Below are 19,821 nucleotides of genomic sequence, written 5' to 3' on the forward strand. Positions count from 1 at the left end.
CCTTCACAGTCTCTGACCCATCTGCCAAATGGCTTCTCTGTGTGTTGTTTTGTGTCCGCATATGGTCCCGCACGTGTTCGACTTAATAGTTATTTAATTGTGTTGTTGTGTGATATTATTATTTCACGTTGAAATATTTACATTTTATGGGTTTCTCTGTAAATTGGAGTGGGTTGAGGTAGTGTTAGGCTGCAGGATACACATCATTTCCATTACAGGATGAGCTGTTGAAATAGTAGGAAACCCAGCAAATGGAATATGTGTCTCCAAGCTGTAAATCAAATTGGACGCTGCTCTTTTTTTTTTTTTTTTTTTTTTTTTATTGTTTGCTGTGACTACCATCAGTTTTTTACATGTTTTATTCTCTGTTGAGGGTCAGCTGAGGTAGTGACAGCGGTGTAACTTTGTCAGCACTTCCTGTCCAGGCTGGCATATATCCACATTGTCATCAGTGTTGTCTCTTTCTATGACTGGGAGACAAATTGCTAGTACATTTTTTGTCACTTTGCATATGAGAGTTACATGACAGGAAAAAATACCTTGTTTGTGTGTTTCAGATTCCCGAAAAGCAACAAACACCTGCAAATTAATCAATACTTTAAACTTAATTTGTATGGAGACATTCCCTTATTACTTTGTTGCGCCACATTTTGAATATAATTCAACACAGTGTACAAATGGGATGGAAAAAGCAACAAAGACGTCTCGAACAGCCAAACATCCAAACAGTTACGGGAAGAAAACAGGCAGCCAGATGGACTGAGAAAAGGCTCCATTAGTGAAAATGCCAGTTAACATGGATTCAATTGGCTGATATTAGTCAAACTAAATTATAAAGCATGGATTTAATTACATAACATAATGCTGCACTTAAAGCAGTTGCTTTTGTGATCACATTGATGGATAGAGTGTGACAAAAGGGTCTTTTTTTTTTTACTCTTTGCAGGATTTAGTTTTGGCATGTATGAAAGATAATGTAAGTGTCTCTGACAGACATGTAGCCACAGCGCTTATAAAAACACCGCTTTAAAACCAAAGTATTAAGCATTCACCACACAATCCTCCTCTGGCAGCCTTTTGGTGCAGTCCTCGGTCATGTGGTTTTTCCTCTTCTCTCATCGCTTCATTATTCAATTAAGCAGTAAAACACATGTTAAGCTTAACATTAACCGCACGGAGGATTCCCTATTGGGACGAGAGCAGTAAAGATCACTCGTGGGCTCTTGTATCATGCTCCATCAGCAGTGATGAGACTCAGCCTGGTTTCCATTTGGACCTCCGGTGAACAAGGGTGATGCCGCACGACGGGTGCACCTAGTAAATACCTTCTGGTTTGGAGGGTGAGACTGCAGAGAGCCAGGTTGCCAGGTTTGGCGTGGATGAAGCGCAGATGGGTGGGTAGAAAAGGGACGGCAGAGCCAGAAAGAGACATTTTAGCCTAAGTGGAGCAGACATTTGGTTTCTACTAGTTGTGGTTACTGTAGAAGTTGATGGTTATAATACAGAGCACTATATCTGTATTAGCCTTTGTGTCAGTGTGTGTTTGTGCAGAGGCTAATGGGGTCAAGAAACAGTAGGATATAGAGCTGTGATTCAGGTGCAGAGATGCTCCCATCCAGCCATCCCATCAGTCCCAGTGGGGGCATCCATCAACTTCGCTACAGGGCTTTTTCTTCTCTGATTTGATTGATTACTAATGACTGGCACTAATGGACATGTGGCTGCATACACACACATGATACAATACAAACAAATGGATGCATGCACACATCAGCATGCAGAGTATCACATACACATTGGAGAAATTCACACACCTCTTAGACACGCTTACTCTGGGCCTTTCCACAGTCTCCACATTCCACTGGCCGTATCTCACTAAAGGCCCCAAATGCTTTTAATCAGTTGGGTCACGAGGCACTCCAGATGGGCCTCAGTGTTGGGTGGGACTACCGTGGACGTGGTTGAGGAGGAGGGGGGCTTGAGCTCGTAATAGTCAACATATTTGTGCCCCCTCTCCTCTATCCTCAACATCCCCTCCCGTCCTGTATTGCGTCACCCTCCTCAGAGACCCGTGCTGGACAGCTTGAGCTACATTGGCTCTGCCATATTCAGTGCATGCATTTCTAAGGCTCTCACTTTTCCAACGTTTTACTAGCTAACATTTTCCATCGTCAGACTGCATGCTCTGAGTGTTTTGAAAAGAGCACTGTGTGCTTTTTGAGTTCATTGCAGGATGTCCTCTTTAAAGTCTGAGGAAAGATGTAGGTGTACATTGCAACTTTTTTTCTGCAATTTTGAGAACACTGAGTACAGAATGTCTTGATCTTGGACATGTGGGCCATAAGACAAAATATGTGCAGAACGTGCATGGAATATCTTAGCACAGTATGTATCAGCCTAATCAGAGTAGGAATAAAACCTCATGGATGTGCCGGCATCATTTTTGGTCAGCATCCCACACGTCCTATCTAGTTAAGATTGGGAAAGAGGAGAAAATTGGGGAAAAAGAAGGTGATATTGTAAAGGAATCCTGAATATGAAAGTGCAACCAAAAGATCAGCAGTCCAAAGCTGGACCATGATGGCAAGAATTCTGTTGGCAGGTGTAATATTCACTTTCCTTCTTGCATAGTAGCCAAACCAACACACAGCATGCTCAAAAACACGCAGAGTAATTTCATCTTTTCAGTTGTTTAACTATCACAATAGCTGGTCTTTGTCAACATGTCATTATACAGTCTTGTGCTTTGATTCGCTCCATGTTCAGTCTTGCTTTGACAGTGTTTATGGCCGTTACCTGGATACCGTAGTACTAATCTCCCCTTTCCTCTCTCCCCTCGTCACCTCTTCCACTCACTGCTGAGGTCTCTCGTTACAGGGGCTGACGTCGTCTCATTCTCGGCACAGGCCTGTTGGGTTAATACTCACAGGGCGCACACCCTGGGCGAAGGTCACAACACATCCACACTACAGGAAACGTCTGGGATAGTCTCACATATTTTGAGTGGAATGGGATCTAACATAGTTCCTCAAAGCTCATCCCCAGCAGAGAGGTTCCTGTCCCCATACTGAGAATGTGGTTGAGTGCCAAAATGAGGCACGACCAGCTGCCCCCTGACGCTCAATTGGCAGGCAGAGTAAGACAAGAGAAAGAAGTGGATACAAGAACAAGGGAGGGACTTGCCAGTTTTGTGGGCAGAGCAAGCTTCAGTCAGATCTTAGGTCCCAATGAGTACCCTTTTTGGAGACTGTCCTCTCAGCAAGTGCCAGCAAACTTTTCACCAACATTAGGTTTTGCCGCCAGTTCACTGCAGTGAAGGTCTCATGCAGCAGAGCTGGGATATAGAGTGACTTCTGCCACTATTCCTGACACGATGGTGGAACATTCCTGTCAATGGGATTGACTGAGTAAGGTTTGCTCAGTTTAGCAGCTGATCTCGGCTCTCCTAAAAGGATTAGTGTTTGTACCTATAGGGTAGACATTGGTCATCCCTTGATGGTTGCTACTGTAGATTATAGTTGTCTGTGACTGTATGACTGCCAAGCTGTCCTGCACTTACCTGCACTCTTGTCCACATACTCGATTTGTCCTTGTCAATTTAGGCTGGCAAAGTACTAAACTAATGAGCTCTGGATTTAGCTAATACCCAACTACTATCTCTCTGTGTCTCCTTGCTAGCCATTTAATCATGACTTTTTGCCCTGTCAACAATCCCCAGCCCTCTTACTGATGCCACTTGGCAGGTTGATGGCCACTTCAAAAGACAATACTATGGATAGGACATGAGCAACTTGTTTGATTGCTCCAACTACTTTTCTTCTCTACTATCTTTGCCTTTTCCTTGGCTGTGGAGTCAAACAGGTTAATGGCAGGACACTCTTTACTGTGACGTAATACTACTTTTATAGCTAGAAAGAAAAAAAGTCTTATCTGTTTGATGTTCAGGATGAACCTGATGAGTCTTCAAAGTCATTAAAATCCAGGAATAATATAAATATATAACACATTTGTGGTTTGAGTCAGTTACAGATTTATGAATGCAGTAAGTTGCCCAAGTAGTAGCAGAAATACTGCAGGTTTCTGAAATAATATGGATGTTTGCCGAGCCTGCAGACTCACAGACACCCACCCACCTGGTCTGAATCAGTGCAACATTACATAAAGAGGCAGTGGCTTCATCTGTCCAAGTCTCCATTAAGGCAAATTGTCTTGTCTGGTGTTACTCACACGTACTGTAACCCTTCACCTTTAGCCCTAACCTTGAAACCTAATTCCATTTTACATGCCAGTGAAAGCTCTGTGTGTGTGTGTGTATGTGCGCGTGTGTGTTTGTGCACGTGTGTACATGCATGTCAGTGTTTTCCACCACTGTTTTCTTGTTAGCATAAATATAAGTGTGGGTGCCATGCAGGAGTCCTTTCTGTCCCCAGTAGAAATCATCCACTCTCCCACCAAGAGATTATAAACAGATTTAATGCTTAATCAGTTGCTCTAGCTCAGCCACCATCACTGACTTCTTCTTCTACATGACACACACACACACACACACACACACACTCCTGCCCCTCCTCCCACCCACATGAGCAAGTGGCAGTCAGTTGAGTTTGCTGGTGATGCCATCTGGCCCTCAATCTGGGCTTTCAGTACCACCAGCAGCCCTTTCTCTTCTCTTTTCCTCTTACAGTAACACTTAAGCTCACACATGTGCCACATCCCAGCGCAAACAATCACTGCTGAGTCACTTTTGGACAAATATTGTTCAACTAGTGCATGTGATCATTCTGTATTGTTTTATATTCTTAAGAGTAATTTAAAAGGTAATTTAAAGTTTTGGCCTCCTGCCTCCAGGTCTTCAGTTTGTTTGTGTTTGATAGTAGCTGTTTTTTTAGTTGACAGAATGTGTTTATTTGTATGAATTCTACATTGTATGTTTGTACTGCATGTAGTCTGTTTTATTTTTAATGGCTGCTGCAAGGCGAGTTTCCCTTCAAGGGACAAGATAGTAAATTAAAATAATTAATAACCATAGATAATTTAAATATTTCACTTTGGTGCCTACCGTGGTTGACAATATTTAGGATGTTAATATAAGACATTTTGTTTCCAGCACTGCTGAGATAATTCTCACAATAAACTAAGTATATTTGTCTTTGGATACAAATAGTGTGCCAACTGATGTAGTTTTGACTGGGATAAAACAAAATGAACAGTGAGTGGACATTTTTGTTTTCCTGCTATGGCTTTTTACCTTCATCTGTCTCCTTAAAATTGATTTGTAAAGATTCAAGGATTGTGTCTCAGGTCAGCAGGAACTGTTTATCTTGTCCTCCAGTCTCCTTTAAATGGCATGTCAGTGTTGGCTATGTTTGGACATAGTGTTTGGTCTGATCTATTGATAATGGCAACTCGGTTAAAATTTCAGAACCCCCCAAACTTACCAAACTAGACCGAAAGGTGTGATCAATATGACACACATCCTTGTGAGAAGACATGGCAGTGCACGTTGTTGCCCTCCCTGTTGACACTTGCAGGAAGTGGCTTGTTTTCTTGTCAAGATGTAATTGACTGACACAGCCTCATCAGTTGTTCATATTTAGACCTTTTTGCACATTACCCCCCCCAAGTAATTTTAGTTTCAGTGCACAAACCATGTATTCACACCAGCATGACAACAAAATACAAAGGAAGAAGTACTCATTTATCAGATCAACTTTATGCAAATGACCAGCCATGTGGTGTATATATATATATATATATATATATATATATAACTGATCATTCTCCTGTCTGTTTGTAACAAACTGTTAACTACAAATCTAAGAAATTTTGTTAACGAGCCAGTTAAGTTGCTGGATCTTGGTTATTAGGAACATGCAGTATGGATGCAACCAATAGTTTTCAACACAAACTTAGTGTATCAAAGGCCAGAACTGAAGTCCACCCATATTACTGTTGTGTACATTTTTGGCTGCCCTTGATGTCAGACACCTACCTGATGTAATTGCACCCAGCTGAGTAACAGTCTGTGCTGGTTGAGTGAATAGAAGTTTTTAACATTTACATACACTTTACTATTCCTACTGTGCCTATCACTCAGACCACAATGTTTCGAATATCATCCATTGGTGTTAAGCTGCATCTTTACAGGATGTTCTCAGGGGGAGCCCCTGATGAAAAATCCTTAAGTTACACACTTGGCATTTAGCTGTTGAGTTAATACAAAATGACTGACAGTGACTTAGTAAGAAAGACTTAACTGTCATGTTTAAGGACACATAACAATTTATGGCAAGCATGTATGATGTTATTTGATGTCCTTTTGGTGGGCTTTTTGTATTGGTGACAGTATCAAAACTGATAAAAACATATAGCCCTGACTGCCTTCTATTGACAAGCAAGACAAGATGTATCATTGATGCCACAATTATGTTTTTTTGACTCTTGAGTGGTTAAGTGAAGGGTGTGTTTCACAGAAAAATCACTTAAGAACTCTTATTATTAAGTAGTTCCTGTAAAGGGTTACTCATCAACGTCAACTTGGGCTCATTTACCCTAGAGAGAAAGAAAGATACATACAGGCAAGCACACACTCACACAGAGCACTGATTCGTCAGCCCTGCGGATTCGGGGTCTCAGCCCCCCTGGACAAACATGGGAGGAAAACATTCCAGTGAATAATGGCTGAGCTGCTTCATGCTGCAGGGAGAGAGGTGGAGAGCTAAATGGTCTTTTCTTCAGCTTATCTGGCCCAGGTCCTCATTACATAACTGGGTTTTGTTGGACAGACACACGGAGAACAGGCTTAAGAAAAGCAGGGACTGTTGTAGCTTTAAAGAGCCTCTGATGTCAGCTGTTAAAGGAGATGCTGCTTGGGTAAACAGTCAGCACTGAAAGAATGCTTTGATCCAATTTGATATTTGTGTGATGGGCTCTTTTGAATGAAACAAGACGGGCTTTTCACTCAAAAAGTCTGTCAATACATCACATGTGTCTGGCTACTTGTTAACACGCTGGCAGACATCAAACAGCATGCAGCCCTAGAACTATTCTCAACCAAGTGACGTTAGCGCTCAGCTGAAAGACGACATTCTTCTCTCCTCGGCTAATACAGGGCATTACTGTTCGGTCACACCGGCCCAGCCCGGTATAAATCCCATGTCTGTCTGTATGTCTGCAGCAGGTCACATGAACTCTACTGAACCCCACCCTGAACGGCAGTCCTGGCTGACGTTAGCAACAGCTGTGCACCGTTCAAACCATTTTTCAAGTCCATCATCTCTTGGGGCTCTCAGATTATCTGTATTCACTTATTTCACCCTGAATTCATGGCCTCATCTCACTAACTGCTCCTGGCACCTCTTTTCTTCTGAGGACACTGACCTGCAGCGTCCAATTTCTGCTCCATTCCCATCTGTATTCCCAGCTTTTTATGTCAAATTCTTATCCCAATCTTTGTTCCCACCCACCCGTAAGCCCAGTCCTGTAAACCCAGACTCCGGCCCCAGAACCTGCACTGACTTCAGTGAGAAGTACCAGCTGACATTAGACAGGCAGCTCAGACAAGATGTAAAAAAAACCTCTCTGATTACAGTCGTGCTGATCCACAGAATTACTTAGGCCATAAATCAGACCTGCATCCTCTGTGAGATGCTGCCAAATGAAGTCAGAAGGAACGCCTATCCCTGCAGCAACACGCAAGCAGCTGACCGACAATCAATGTTTTTCCATAAAGCCAAACTTAAACTGATCCTATCTCGGGAATCTTGTCGGGTTTTCTTAGGTCATGACATTTTAGTTTTTTACTTGCCACAGTACAACTGATACGTAGAGCTGCAACTAACGATTATTTCTGTTATCAAATATATCTGCTGATTATTTTTTAGATTAATCATTTAGTCCATGAAATATCAGAAAATACTAAAAATAATGCCCATCATAGTTTCCTAGGGTCCAAGTTGATGTCTTTAAATGTGTTGTTTTGCCTGACCAACTGTCCAAAACCCGAAGATATACAACAATATAAAATAGAGAGAAGCAGCAAATCATCACATTGCAGAAGCTGCAACCATAAAATGATTTTTCACAATTCTTGCGTGAAAATGACTAAAACTCAATTATCTAAATAGTTGCCTCTTATTTTTTTGTCAATCGACTAATCAATTAATCGACTAATTGTTTCAGCTTTACAGTTTTTAATTTTCTTAAGCGACACTTTGGCGTATCTGCTGAACTTGATCTTAACCATATAACATTGAAACACCACCATGGTCCATTTGATGAGCTGCAACATGATGTCACTAAGTGAGTTTCTGGGCTTGCATGTCAACGTCTTAATTGATGAAGCCACTGCGGCTAAACTCGGAGGTCTGAAGTGCAGCAAAGGGTGGTTGCAAAAGGGGGGAGTTAAGAAGACACACCCATTGGCAGGAAAGTGAAGGATGAAAGGAAGTGGAGAAAGGAGGAGGGGAGGGCAGATCTATAGTACTGTATGTGCTCCAACTCAGGCCATGTGTACGCAAAGGAAAGCACCATGGTGTTTTCCAAGGACCATCATTCCTCTATCAGACACTACAGGCATCCACAATGACTGAGTCCACATTTTCTTGAACTCTTCTCTCTTTTTCTGTCTGTTTCTCTCATTTTCTCTTTCCCCATTCTCCCTCACACTCCCTCTCTTGCTGGATCATAATAGTGGTGTAATTTGCAGCTCTTGGTCAGCCCAGGGCTGTGTGTGTGTCTTGTTTAAAGGGTGTGTCCCACAGCCCTCATCAGTGTTGGCTCCAGTGCATTGCGCCTCTCTTCATAACTAATACCAGATCTGTCCCATACCAAATCTGTTACAGTCCACTGAATGCCTTTACAAAAACTCAATGACATTAGTATTGCTGACACTCACCTTTAAGTGAACAGAATATAAGCAGCTTATCCATAAAAGCTAGAGCACCAAAACCCGTGTGGTGTCTTTAAGAGAAACGGAGGGTCAAAAACAGTAAAAAATTACAATTTCCCAGAACCAAAAGTGACACCTTCAAATTGCTTGTTTAGTCCAACCAACAGTCAAAAACCCAATTTCAATTTATAATGATATAAAAGGGAAATGCAGCAAATCATCACACTTGAGAAGCTAGAACAAGCAAATCTTGGCATTTTAGTTTGATAAATTGCCTAAACATCGAGTATCAAAGTAGTTTTGGATACATTTTCTGTCAACTGACTGATCAACCCATTGTTTTAGCACTAGAGACAACATGAAAAAGTCACATTAAGTGGTGAGACAATCTTGTATGCAGACCCATCTTTCCTCTGTAGAGCTGTGTGTCAACCCTCTGTCATGTGGGATGGGTTTCTACCGTAGTAATTACAATCAACAGAATAGCAGCTGCTGTTTTGGCTGCAGTGTTCAGCAGCATACTGTGGCAGGAACACATGCTACAGCCGCTGCACGTGAGAGAGGTAAGCACGAGATTGACAGACATGGCAAAGGAGTTCATATCAAGATGAATATTTCATATTCCATTACGCTGTAAAGAGTATTTTTAGAGTTTGGGAGCATCTCTCCAGTTGCTTATGAATTTTAAATGGCACTTGTGAATATTTCACCAGTCGACCAGAATAGCCGGGTTGGATGCAGGAGATGACATGTTTTGTATTTCCTAGGTTGATGCATTCAAAGGTGTTTGTGCACTTCGCTGTACTAGCTTTTGCATGTCTGTACTGTAGGTCTGATGAGGATTATTGATTAATCTGTAGACAATTTTTCAGTGAATGGAATAATTGTTTATTGTATAAAATGTAAAAAATGGTTTAAATTGTTTGTAGTTATTCCGTCTGTAATATTATAAACTGAACAATGGCGGCTTCCTAGTGGTTGAGTGGTATAAGACACATACCATGTAACTGCGTTGTTCCAGGTTTGCTTTCGGCCGGGGACCTTTGTCGCATGTTATCACGCAGTCTCTCTCCTGTCATTATATCAAATAAAGGTAAATGCCATAGGTTTTTTACATTGTAATTTGTATTACATCAATATGTTTTGGTGCCATGCTAAGTGTTGTAGATTAAATTTAAAGTGTATATTTTGCACGTGATATTCTCACATGTAAAACAGTCCCACAAAATCACTATAATCTCATCCCAGCATTAATCCAGTTTTAAAAGGTTGTAATCACAGTAGAGGACCCTACTCAATGTAAGCTTCACTTACTTTTCATACCATGATTGCACTCATGTACTGGTCAATGCATGTCAGCCATTCATTAAACCAGCCTGGTTTACTTTTCGTCATGCAGCTCTGTTTGCATTAATTACATAAATGCCTGTTCCAGCCGTTAAGCCATACAGACAACCTGGACTATTTTATCCCCTTTTTAATGGATAAACATCTTAATGAATGAGGTTTCATTATGCTGAGCACCACAGAGCTATGTTTATGCATCTGGATGAGCGCTGTTCTCCCTCCATGTGTGTAGTCACCCATTACACCGTAATTATGCATCCGTCAGGCACGCGTCTGGAATGAGTGGACCCTCCACCCTTAGCCTCCCTCTGAGTCTACAGCAGTCCAACCTCAAACCTCAGCCAAGGGAATTCCAAGATCAACTTACACTGTTGCTATATGGGCTCTTTATGAAGCACACACGTTGGCTAGCAGCAGTGTCACAGTTTCTCAAAGGAGCCTTTCAGATGGCTGAAAAGCCTCAATGACTTAGTTTACATTCAGGGTGGACAGGTTAGTCTATACGTCCTATTCTCGCATTTTAGTAGCCTAGAGTCTTGAATCAGGTGTTTGTCTGCGTGTCTGATTTATGATGTCTATGTGGAGTTTCCAGACATGGGCGGTTAATGGTGTTGGGTGGGTTTTGGATGGAATAGTAGTGTCTTATGTAGGGTGAATCTGCTTTACTTAGGGGGTTTTTCAGCCAACCCTCTAGAATCACTTGCTCTGTGTCTGACGTGTTAAACCTGACCCATTCATAAAGACTGCTCACACAGGTTAATCCGTTTTCACTCACTCACCTGCTACTGTCTGCTACTGCTGTTTAGACCACTGCTAAACCAGGCCTGGTATAGGGACAAATTAAAGGAAAAACCTGAATAAAAGAGTGGCGAAACATATCAAATGCAGATGCTTCCGTGCACCAGTGCTCACTGAATGGTTTGGAGTATGAAAATTATGTGAATAAAATGCTACGGCCTTTACAGTCACCAGATCTCAACCCAGTTTCCCACCTATGGATGATTTTCGACCAACGACGATACTCTCCACCACCATCTCCATAAGACCAAATGATAGAAACTTTCATCTTCAAATCTATTTAGTGATGTCTGTGACTATCTCTGATACTATATGTCATTTTGTTATGTCTGGCTATGTTTGTTTTTCTTTCTATCTGCTGTACTCAGGTCTGTCTTGCAAAAGAGATCTTGATCGCAATGATATAACTTGATTAAATAAAGATTGTATGTATGTATATATATATATATATATATATATATGTATATATATATATATATATATATATATATATATATATATATATATATATATATATATATATATATATATATAAATGAGGGAATATCTTGTGGAGGAATGGTGTTCATCCCTCCACTAGAGTTCCACAGACTTGGCAAGGAGCACTGAAGCTGTTCTGGAGGCTCGTGGTGACCTGACTCCATACTAAGACACTTCATGTCGTTTTTTTTCCTTTCTGTTACCCATCTGTATATTTGCTAAACAGAGTTGTCTACTTTAAGTTTATCAAAAGTGGTTACTGCAGTGCTTATACTGGAAATTGTACATACCTGACAGTGTGGATAAAATGGGAGTTGTTTAATAAATGTTTTTGCTTATTAGAGCTCTTAATAAAAGATGAATACAACAGTATACACCCTACATGATATTCAGGAATCTCCAAGATTTAGAAGAGCAGAATGTTATCGTCAGTCACGATATCTATTATAGGGCTATAGTTATTAGGACTGCAGCTAACGACTATTTTTATTTTTAATTAATCTGTTGTTTATTTTTCTGATTAATTAATTAAAGGCTCCAGGCTTCATTAGCCACTACAAGCATAACACGCGTGAATCTCCAACCCAATTGTCGGCGGTCAAGTTGCATTGTGGGTAATGTAGGCATCATGTTTTGACAAGGAAGAGGGATGCATGGAATAAAAAAGACGATATCTCTTGTTCTGCGGCACCGATCCTTTTTGTCTCTTTATTGTGAGTCCGACCATGTCATAGGAGTGCAATACTAAATCGGTTGAGTACTATTTTTTTTTTTTTTTTAAAATTATTTTTATCGTTTAGTCTTTAAAATGTCCAAAAATCGTGAAAAAAGTCTATCAGAGTTTCTCAGAGCCCAGGGTTACGTCTTCATACTGCTTGTTAACCCAAATATAATAATTTCACTATGAAAAGGGTAAAATAAGCAAATTGTTACATTTTGAAACGTGGAAACAAATGGTTTGCATGATAATTAACAAACAATTAATTCACTATCAAAAACGTTAGCTGATCATTTTAATTGTCTAATCGTTTCAGCACTAATAGTAATCCTGTAATAATTAGGATTGATGGACATTTAAGAGACTACTTTAAGTTGACTTATTTCCATATATTTAAAAGTGACAGGTTCATTATTATGGCTGTTCTCCCGTCTGGTGCCCAACTGTTATTTTGAATATTTCGATAAACCTGCGCTAACGTTGCAACAGTGTAATAATCATATAGTTGTTAAAAATACTCCTTCGTCCTTAAGCCAAGAATGTTAGACCTGCATGGAAGCAGGGTTTCAAAGGCAGGTCGGATGATGCGTGCTGACCCACTGATATTGACCTCAAACACAGGCTCATCTCACATCACTGTGTCAGTCTGACAGGAGTATCACTGTGTCTTCATTAGCGCTTTTCTGATGATCTGAGGCTCTTTCTCCTCTCACCTCTCCTTAACCATGTGGTATCTCCCTGAGGAAAACTGCCTGAGCGATGAGGAGAGATGCAATAATTAAACATCGGCAGAGAGAGAGTTTAAAAAAAATGTATTCAAGAGGTGTTAGATGGGGTGGGGTATGGCTGTCATCAGAAACGTATTTGCTCCTTTTTTCGCTGTCTGAGAGCAGCTGCTGAGGAGTGAATGAGCAGGCTACTGAATGCGTGATTGGCAGAGGCATTTGCCTGCAAGTGTCAAGGGACCTCAGGAGACAATTGTCCAGATCAAGCAGTGCTCCTTCACTGGGGAGCTCGCTAATACGCCAAGCTCATGCGAACCCCCCCTGGGCTCTGGGCTTTTGTCTTCCCTGTTAGTGTCCAAGCCACAGCGCTCACTCTTGAAGGAAATCCCCTGTATTTTTTCTACTGGAAGCTTAGTGCTGTCGTGTGTTTCTTCGCTGCCCTATACAGATGGTCTCCATAGCAAACTGTGAATTTTGATAGTTGTTTTTGCCAGTGGAAGAGAAGTGATACACGGACTCATAAATATGTCGTGGGCATGACTCACAGGGAGTTAAACTGGTAGCCTTTGGAGTTGTTGCGTTATGACTTATGTTTGAGTTGGATACTTTTTAAAATGAGAGGAAAGCTGGTGCCAACTTCCTTCTCACTACCAAAGCATGCATGAGAAAAGGCAGTCTTTGTGTTGTTAGTGGATTTTAAACTTGGGGTCTTTTAATAGTAGCTTTGACATTTGTTGTAGCATGAACTTTTCTTTTGTTACATAGGGGAAACATTGGTTTCTCCTAGAAACTAATATTGTGATTTTGGCAAGAGGAACAATATGTATTTTCTGCAGTACTACTGCATGTTAGAAGCAGGATAATTGGATGACAGTGGCGGCTAGTGTACTCATTACACTTTGTGCGTGATTGGCCTCCAGTGTATTGAAATGGAAATTATGATTTCCCAGAGCCCAAGTTGACTCACTCAAATTTCTTGTTTTTATGTGTCAAAAGGAAGGTGAAAAACTGAGATTTTCAATTTACAATGACATAAAGCAGAGAAATGCAGAACATCCTTAGATTTGAGGAGCTGTAATCAGCAAATGTTTGACTTGCTTGGTAAATTATTTAAATTATTAAAGTTGTGGGCCGGACAGCTAAACAGTTAGCTGAAAGTCACTATAAAGCTTCGTAAAGATGAGGGGAACTACAGATTCAGATGATTCTCTATAGGTTCATCACTACAAGCGACCCCTTTCACATTGCCACTTTTGTCATTTGATACATTATTATGAAAATATAATTTATAGCACTTTAATGTTCTGTCAACGGAATAATTGATTGACTAATTGTTTCAGCACTTACTAAAACATAAACTGTGTGAAACCTTATCAGGATATGTTTTGTGTTGCTGCTACAATTTTATTTTCTCCTTAAACTGACCAAAAGGAAAAGCTTGCCATGTAGCATGTTCCAGATTTTACATTTCTTTCATTGCTTTAAGCAGTCTGTTTATAATATTCCCAACTGCAAACAGCTTCTCTCACTCACTTTCTTTTTCCTCATCTACTGTCTCAGTTTCTTCCCTGCCCTCCAGGAAAGAAAGTCTGGCTTTATATGTGAACACCCAGAACACCCTCCCCTCCTCCTAGTGTATTGGCAAATGAGGGTGCAGTGAAATTATATTATAGGCCCTCATATTTAGTACCTGACTCATTCATTGCCTCCTACACTCAGATTGAGGCACTTACCTGAGCCTGAAACGAGATCAGTCTGCTCCAGTATCTGCCTGATCAGCGATGGGCAGCCTGCTACATCCCCAGGGTAGTCGAATTTGAGGTTCATACCTCTCAGTACCCCCTGAGGGCCGTATGAAGGAGGGCTTTATGGGTGTGCAGTGGTGTGAGTGCATAGTGGGAGCAGTCTGTTCCCTGGCCCTCATTAGTCAGTCCTTTGTTACAGTAAGCCATACCTCGCGGAGCACAGATGCAGCAGGTCCAGATTAGATCTTACACCCGCCAGGAGTCCTGAAAAGCCACCCCGAATCGAGCCTAATCCTCCTGCAGGACTTTCTCTTTTCTTCTCGCTCTCTGTACCACACACAGACATACACACACACAACACACACACACACACACACACAGAGCCGCAGATACATAAAGTTGGTCACACACGAGCACCGAGTGGAGACTTCAGAATTACTTATTGTAGTTTTTAGAGCCCTGTCGGTGCCTTGTGTCTTTAATCCCCATCCAAAGATCCTGTCAGCTGCTTACAGACCACGGACCTTTTTTTCCTTTGTTACACAAATCAGAGCTGCAGATAATCATCTAATAAATCCTAGACTCCAAGATTTGAGTAGATTAAAATGAAACGGCCTCATGGAACAACCTGGATTTCATTGTGTTGTGTTCTCCAGATATGTAAACATCTGAAATGAGTTTCACATCTCAGGGAACACAACTTTGGCTGTCAGCGACTTTCTGTGGTAAGTGTTGGCGTACTGCTTTCAATGTAAACGTAAAAGACACAACAGCAACTTTTCCTCTAACCCGTTTTGTTTCTGTAGCCTTTTCCAAATGCACAAACTGGACTTGCCTGCCCTGGTGTTTCAGCAAGACTCATGAGTGGTCTTAAAACCCCCACACCAGCCTCTAAAAAGCTTGTTGATTTCTCCATCCTTGTCTTTATTTCACCACAGCCGAAGTCTGAATGTTGTATTTGGCCCTGCATGTGATGTTGTGTGAAGCCACAAGGCCATTTGCAGAATTATCAGCAGGGGGACTCCAAGACTGAATTGCGCTGTGTTGGCCTCTAAATGTTACAACACAAACATCAGTAAACCCTCTGTATGTTGGTTATTCATAGTACCGCCCTCCACACCTGCTGGTAGAATTTCACAGGCGTCTGTAGCCATGCTTAAGTCGATGTTATCAACTGGTCCTACGCTGGTATTATTTGTTATTGTTGCTTTTCTGGGATGGACAGTGTTAAATTGTACAATGTACAGTGTACAATTTACACCTCTGTGAGATCTCATAAATTTCTTCAAAGCATTTTCCTAGCTGGTGTTAAAGAGCTGTGGCCAGTTTATTGTGTGTTTGAACATGGCCGTCATCCCATTAACCTGTTGCTGCTTTTCTCTGTTTTATATCAACGTAAAGTGAATACATTTGGATTTTTCACTGTTGGACAGCCAGAATATGCAATTTGAGGACGTCACTTTGGGCTCTGGGAAATTGTGTAGAGCATTTTCCCTATTGTCTGACATTTTAACAATTAATCAACTAATTGGAAAAAAAGTCAACAGATTAGTTGATAATAGACCCCATTTACGTTAAAGTTTAATTTCAAGTGTCTCATATTTGGAAAAAATCCACATGCAGTTTAATACACTTTTGTTTACACTTAGCCACATATATGCATCTCCAGATGAATCGAATTTATAGACTCCGGCCAGAAGTTTTACTGTCTTCACTGGCTCTCACCCACATGTCTTTCAATTGTCATATTAATCATGGATTAGATAAGTACTTATTTATGGCCGTATGTGGCAAAATCACTGAAGGTCCTTGAGACAGGAAGAAAAGTTGCTTTGGTGACACTAATTTTGGTGTAACTTCAGCTGCCTTTATCACAGGGGCAGATCATGGATTTATTAGAAGAAGTGGATATTATGGGACAGACACTGTAAGTGGCTATTTCCCCGCTTACTACTGTAGTTGTACTTGGTAGGAGTAAAGACTACATTGCCGTCTTGGAGAGATGGATGCATTTACACCTTTTCAACATCTGGCGTAACAGACGGATTTCAAATCCTTTCAGAATGCTTCTTGGATGCATTCACACTTAGCTTTTTTGAGATGGGATAGCTATCCGATCTGCCCAAGATGTTTGAGGTGTCTAAATTTAAATAGTTGTAGTTGCAGGGCCTAAATGATAACGTAAAAGCATCAAGGGTACACCTTCTTATACAGTATATTGTTCATGGTAATTATTGTCAGCATTTTTCTGATCTTTTGTGTTCAAGTAATGAATATTGCCATGACACATCTCTGTAAACAAAGTCCTTGCATTGTTTACTGTAATACATTAAAATGCCTCCTCTGCTTACTTTACTCTGCAACAACAATACCTGAGATGACCTGAATTATCCTTAAAGCTGTGTCAATTCTGCCCAGATGTTAAAACATGATCCAGTTTCCCCACTAGTAAAACAAACAGAGCACAGCTAAATCCAGGACACACACATAAATCCTTCCTTTCACTTTTGCTCTGTATTTGCACATTGAGCCGTAGCAAACATGTCCATCCTCAACTCTAATAACGCGTGTCAAATCTGCAGGAGTGAGATGGATGGCCAGTTTCAAGCCTCAAATCACCTTCGCAACACTTTTTGCTGGCCTTCATATGACGCCCTTAGACACACGGATCTATACATAAACATGTACACGAAATCACATGAGTGCCCACAGAGAACACCCCAGTCCAGTGGCTGACATTGTTGTGGTCTGGTTTGTTGCCCTGACAACAGCATAATATTTCTGGGCGGCATGTTTAGTTTTTGTGTCTGAATGGCACCAAATCCACTTCCTTGCCAACAGGAATTCCATTCAGGGATCTTTTTTCTTTTCATGTGTTTTAGATTTACAGGAATTTAGAGACATATATGATGTGGTCTGAAACCCTTTAACGGTCTGAAATGTATTAGTGAAGGTAAGAAGTATTGTTTGGCTGGAAATTGTACCTCTAATCGTAATGTGGGCTTGTAATGCTTTGTAGAAATGGAAACAACACATGACATTCTCGCATATTCACTTATATATGCAGTACAGACTGTACAGTTCTCATATATAACCATTCTTGTGAGACTTAATCCTTGTTTTGGCTTCCAAGTCAAGTGTCTCAACTGTTTGGCTACTTCTATTTCTGCCGCCTTTTCCATACAGAATACCACATGCTATATTGAGCTGAGTGAATGTGGTAACAAGATGCTCATAACAAAACGCTGAGAGGGAACATTCCACGACTGGGTTCCTGATGTTGTTTTCATGGTCGCCGCTGTCTTGGATGGCAAATATTCCTCAGAATCAAAATAGACTGGTATTTACGTTTTTGCTATTTAGCAGACGCTCTCAACCAGAGCGACTTTACAAACCACACCGGCTGTTGACGGACGTGCATTAGCTGTTGTTGGACGTGAACCAGTAAACGTACGATTAAGGCACAATCTTTTCAACTAATAACTCACCCTGGAGACTAAAGATGGATTCATTGTCCTTTAGCAACGTTACAGAGACTTATTCAACATTTAGTAACAGGCCATATCACAGCACAGAGTCCTGATGTTGCTGTTGGAGCAGCACAGAAGCTCTAGAGAGTCCTGAGATGAAAATGTGATTAAATATTAAATTGATGTTTTGGCCCTGCTCTCTACCGGAGAGATTTACTAAAAGGTATCAGGGCTGAGTCCATCTTGCTCCCAACCATCTCACTGCTACTAAAATAAAAGCTGTTGCCAAGTCTGTGTAATTTTGTTTACCTCAAAGTATTGAGGAGGATATTACCTTGTGGCATGGCTGGCCTCTTACGTACGGAGAATTGGTTGAGTTTAGATTTACATGTTCACTTAAGCTCTAATTCACAGCCGATTGTCCTGAGTGAGGAAGTAGGGTTTCACTGTCATGGTCAAGGTGATTAGCCATTATGGGATCTTTGGGTTTGTGGCACTTGTCTAGATTTGTTCCCATTGTCCATAGTTTGAGATTCCAGAGCTTGTTTGTAACAGACCTTTGTTGGAAAATCACATCCACAAACTTGTTGGTGAAGCTAGATAATCCTTGGTGACACATGAAACCTAAAATTTAGTTTAACAAAGGATGAATTTGGTCTAATTTTTGTTATTTTACACACAAGTGTTTATAATCACTCTTACTGATTAGACCTAAAGTCAGGTTTGAAGTTGGGTGGAGCTATGATGGGAAATAAGTGATGTCAACCAAACTCTATGAACTAATAACAATGATAACGGCGTAAATTGTCCTGCCCTAACAGATGCAACAAAACGAGTGAGGGAGCTGTTAACCAAGCAGTCTGTAATCCAGACAATCTTGAGAAGAAGCACCTGTGTAGATGGGCTGTAGGTGTGTTGGGGCTTTAAGAGTGGGTGTGAGCAATATAGATAACATTTTCCTTCATTGTAGTTGCTATTTTATTTTGTAAGTGCAATATATTTTGTGATATAGTAAACTTCTTGTAAATTCAGTTGAAAAATCAGATTGAAATGTCTGTTTTTTTTGCTAATTTAGTGAATGAAATACCTGAAAGGAGCAGTTATGCTCGTTAGCTTCAGCTGAAGTTTGGAATACATTTTTACACAAAATAAAGACTGGACCCCCCCAATCACTTACACTGAGATTGTTATTCAGAAAGGAATCTTTTTGCAGCCAGTATGGACAGGAGGAACAATTTTTAAGAGTCCAACAGTGCTTCCAATGTATCTATGGGCATGTGAGTATGTGTGTCAAGTTAAAGGAATGGATTTATATACATTTTATAGCAAACTCTTTACTGATTTACAAATCTCTATCATCTGATTGTGTAGTAATCACCAAACCTGGCTTATGACTAATTTCATTCTTATGTTACACTTTGTTTTTTTACCAATCATCTGGCACACAAAGGAAGAAATCCCTGAAATAAGCCTAACCAGGGCCGAAAATTAGACAACTTATATGCATTACATCTGTTGCATTGCTTATCCTTATGTAACAATGTTTATCTGTATGGTCCCTGTTAAATAAACAAAAAAATAAATCCAAAATATACAGGAGTTACTGTGTGTTTATGCAACTTGTGGTAGTCTCTCTGACCACCAAGCC

General features: G+C 40.7%; 1 protein-coding gene across 2 annotated transcripts in view; it reads left to right on the forward strand.

Moving 5' to 3' along the window:
• The window catches only part of LOC122866543 (rho GTPase-activating protein 21-like), an 84,271-nt gene that overhangs the window by 17,250 nt on the left and 47,200 nt on the right, over positions 1-19,821 (forward strand). The window lies entirely within an intron of this gene.

The sequence above is a fragment of the Siniperca chuatsi genome, linkage group LG19 (genome assembly GCF_020085105.1).
Source record: "Siniperca chuatsi isolate FFG_IHB_CAS linkage group LG19, ASM2008510v1, whole genome shotgun sequence".
NCBI classification, from domain to species: Eukaryota; Metazoa; Chordata; class Actinopteri; order Centrarchiformes; family Sinipercidae; genus Siniperca; species Siniperca chuatsi.